The sequence below is a fragment of the Schistocerca piceifrons genome, chromosome 4, assembly GCF_021461385.2.
Source record: "Schistocerca piceifrons isolate TAMUIC-IGC-003096 chromosome 4, iqSchPice1.1, whole genome shotgun sequence".
Taxonomy (NCBI): domain Eukaryota; kingdom Metazoa; phylum Arthropoda; class Insecta; order Orthoptera; family Acrididae; genus Schistocerca; species Schistocerca piceifrons.
Window position 1 is genome coordinate 828,160,283 of NC_060141.1, and position 4,861 is coordinate 828,165,143.

Below are 4,861 nucleotides of genomic sequence, written 5' to 3' on the forward strand. Positions count from 1 at the left end.
ATTGAACATAATCTTATTGAGCTGAATATGTAATGTCTACATTGGTAATGAAATATACAGCAAGGGCTCACAATTCCAAACTGATGATCACTGCTGAAATCAAAGACAAACCTCCACTGAAGATTGTAAAGCTGGATACAACTTAAAATCAAATACAAAGGGACTCTAACAAAAAAAATCTGAATGATCTGGCAAATTATATAAATAACTACTTTAACAGTACAGGAATAAAATTGTAAAATGTTCATGGCCAGAAATGTCACAATTAATAAAATGCTCTGGGCTATTATGCCGTGGTCAAATGGATTTCACATTTAAACCCTGCGTTTCATCCCCATCTGCGGAGGACATTTTCAAGGTGGTGATCATAGCTTCGTTGAGTGTCCAAATCACAGTAGTGAGCCAAGGTGTGAATCGGACACTCAAAGAAGCTGTGATATCTCTCTCCCCCCTCCCCCTCGAAAATGTCTTCCACAGATGAGGATGAAACATTGTATTTAAATGTGAAATTCATCCACCCACAGCATAATAGCCCAGAACATTTTATTAATTAGGAACAAAATTACAGGAAAAATTTCAAACAGTCCCTTATGCCAAAAAGCTAAATAAATGTGTACCACATTCAATGTTATTACTGCCCACAACAATGGAAGAAATCTGTAAAGCAATTTGCAAACAGTATAGAGAGCCTAATATCACCATTTGTTGACATTATAAATCAATCATTCAACCAGGATAGGTTTCCAGACTACTTAAAATATGCTAAATTACTGGCTCTCTTAAAAAAGAATGACACTGAAAATAATATAAAAATTAGGCCACTCTCACTACTCTTGAGAACTGCAAAAACAATAGACTAATTTGAAAGGCGGACATACAAACTATTTAAATAAATACAGACTCCTTTTCAAAGACCAGTTCGGTTTCCAATCAAGGAAAGTCACTGAATCAGCAACAGCATATCTCACAAAATATGTTCTTGAAGCACTGGATTAAGGGATCTGTACAATGGGTAAGTTCCTTGATATAACTAAAGCACTCGACACAGAAGATCACAAAATACTGTCAAATAAGGTAGGTGAACTGGGAATAAGGGGGTGGTGAAGAAGCGATTCCAGTAATAGCTAGAAAATAGAGTTCATTGACTGAAATTACACATACATCAAGTAGCTCTAACTACATTGAAAAATATACTTCTGATTCTAAATATATAAATAGGCTACATGCAGTCTGCAAGGTATCAAGAATGGAAAAACAATATTGCTTGCAAATGACTAACATACTGATCACAGACAAGTCACTAGAAGTATCGAGTAAAAAAGTTGGTAAAACACTTAGCAGTGTTTATAAGTGGGCAATAAACAATAAAATAACACTAAATATAAAGAAAACAAGTATTATGAACTTCTACATCAACAAAAAACAGATTTAATAACCTAAATATAAATAATGAACCTATATAGTGAGCAGAAGGGGCAAAATTTATTGGAATGTATGCTGACTGTCAAAGTAAGAAGAGCATTTAAAAATAATTTATAACTGCACCTTTACAGCATGTTATACTCTCCAAATTGTTACATCAGTATGCCATACTTTGTGCTTCTCATTTGTATATTTTGCTTATGGTCACCAGCTGTCACTAGTTACGGCACAATATTTTGGGGAGTCAATATATTCAAGTCATATCCAGACTGCATAAAAAAAGCAATATATGTGGCACCACTAAATTGTGATCCGTTGATGTCTCAGAATGCGCCCTATCAACCAATCCCCTTCTTCCAGTCAGTCTGTGTCAATTGTTAGATGCATGATCTACCCATCTTATCTTCAGCATTCTTCTGTAGCACCACATTTCAAAATACAGGGTGATTCAAAAAGAATACCACAACTTTAGGAATTTAAAACTCTGCAATTACAAAAGGCAGAGCTAAGCACTATCTGTCGGCGAATTAAGGGAGCTATAAAGTTTCATTTAGTTGTACATTTGTTCGCTTGAGGCGCTGTTGACTAGGCGTCAGCGTCAGTTGATGCTATGATGGCGACCGCTCAACAGAAAGCTTTTTGTGTTATTGAGTACGGCAGAAGTGAATCGACGACAGTTGTTCAGCGTGCATTTCGAACGAAGGTGTTAAACCTCCTGATAGGTGGTGTATTAAACGTTGGTATAAACAATTTACAGAGAATGGGTGTTTGTGCAAAGGGAAAAGTTCTGGACGGCCGAGAACGAGTGTAGCACGCATCCAGCAAGCATTTGTTCGCAGCCCAGGAAAATCGACTCGCAGAGCTAGCAGAGAGCTGCAAATTCCACAATCAACTGTATGGAGAGTCCTACGAAAAAGGTTAGTTATGAAACCTGAACGTCAACTACCCGAGGCGATGGATCGGCCTTCAGGCAGCCCGTGACAGAGCACTTCATCACTGGCCTCCAAGAAGCCCTGATCTTACCCCCTGCGATTTTTTCTTATGGGGGTATGTTAAGGATATGGTGTTTCAGCCACCTCTCCCAGCCACCATTGATGATTTGAAACGAGAAATAACAGCAGCTATCCAAACTGTTACGCCTGATATGCTACAGAGAGTGTGGAACGGGTTGATATTGCTCGTGTGTCTGGAGGGGGCCATATTGAACATCTCTGAACTTGTTTTTGAGTGAAAAAAAAAACCTTTTTAAATACTCTTTGTAATGATGTATAACAGAAGGTTATGTTTCTTTCATTAAATACACATTTTTAAAGTTGTGGTATTCTTTTTGAATCACCCTGTATTCTACACTCTTCTTGTTTAAACTGTTTATCATCCATGTCTTACTTCCATACATGGCTACATTCCATACAAATATCTTCAGAGAAGACTTCCTAACACTTAAATCTTTATTCAGTGTTAACAGATTGCTCTTCTACAGAAACACTTTTCTTGCCAGTGCCAGTCTACATTTTATATACTCTATACTTCAGCTCTCATCAGTTATTTTGTTGGCCAAATAACAAAACTCATCTACTACTTAAAGTGTCTTGTTTTCTAATCTAATTCCTTCTGCAACAACTAATTTAATTTGTCTACATTCCAGTATCCTAGTTTTGCCTTTGTTGATGTTTGTCTTATAACCTCCTTTCAAGACACTGTCCATTCTGTTCAAATGCTCCTCCAAGTCGTTTTCTTTCTCTGACAGAATTGCATTGTCATCAGCAAATGCCAAAGTTTTTATTTGCTCTCCATGAACTTCAGTTCCTACTCCAAATTGGTTTCCTTTGCTGCTTGCTCAGTGTACAGATTGGATAATATTGGTGATAGGATACAACCCCCTGTCTCACTCCCTTAACTACTATTCTCTTTCTGGCTGTCACTTTTTAAAATGCTGGTAATTTTAATTATCCCCTGTGAACGTATTTTTCAGTGTGTGGGGGGAGGGGGGGGGATAGAGATAGAGAGAGAGAGAGAGAGAGAGAGAGAGAGAGAGAGAGAGAGGGGGGGGGGGGAGAAGAAGAAATGACCACTCTGTTAAAAATCGTCTAGTACATGACGATGAAGCTATAATTTGCACCTGAGCAGAAAAAAATAAAGTCAAAACTCAACAGGGTTTTCTGTGCGATGACATCAAACTCTATAATAAACTGTCGCAACACATATGAGACGTAAGTAGCCTATGCATGGAGAAGAACTAAAAACTTTGAGGTTTGCCGACGACATTGTAGTTCTGTCAGAGACAGGAAACAGCAAAGGACCTGGAAGAGCAGTTGAACGCAACGGACAGTATCTTGATAAGAGGATATAAGATGATCATCAGCAAAAGCAAAATGAGGATAATGGAATCAGGTGATGCTGAGGAAAATACATTAGGAAATGAGACACTTAAAGTAGTAGATGAGTTTTTCTATTAGGGGAGCAAATTATCTGATGATAGTCAAAGTAGAGAGGATATACAAAGTAGACTGGCTATGGCAAGGAAAGCATTTCTGAACAATATAGATTTGCTAACATCGAGTATAAATTTAAGTGTCAGGAAGTTCTTTCTGAAAGTATTTGTATAGAGTGTAGCAATTATGGAAGTGAAACAAGGAGGATAAATAGTCTGGACAAGAAGAGAATAGAGGGTTTCAAAATGCGTTGCTACAGAAGAATGCTGATTAGATGGGTAGATCATGTAACTAATGAGGAGGTACTAAACAGAATTGGGGAGAAGAGGAATTTGTGGCAGAACCTAACTAGAAGAAGGAATCAGTTGGTGGGGCATGTTCTGCAGCATTAAGGGATCACCAATTTAGAACTGGAGGGAAGTGTGGAGGGTAAAAATTGTACAGGGTGACCAAAAGATGAATACACTAAGCAGTTTCAGAAGGATGTAGGTTGCAATAGCTTCACGGAAATGATGAGGCTTGTACAGGATAGAGTAGCATGAAGAGCTGCATCAAATCAGTCTCTGGTCTGAAGACGACGATAACAACAATAATTTATTTTATTTATATTTTGAATGATGAACTGTACACAACGTTAATTGTTTCATACATTAAACAGTCAGTCAATCAATCAATAATTTCATCAGTTTTGTCTCATCAATTGGTAAAGCAGTCACATAAATCATTAGGTCACTGAAATGTAACACTGTTTCTCACTATGATGATATTCCAATGAAAGCACTTTTAATCTTTTGCTTGCTTTAACCACCCTGCCACCAACTCTCAAGTTACCTTTGTCATTCATCAGTTCCTCGGGCTGTAATAAAACAATTACCTACACCTGTAACAACACAGTTATGTTTACAAGACACAATGACTTTTAATGCACCTCTACATTGAATTTATGATGTAGCTAATAGAAATTTGGGTCTAGATATCCAAACATGTACAAAAGTTAATCTGAAGTA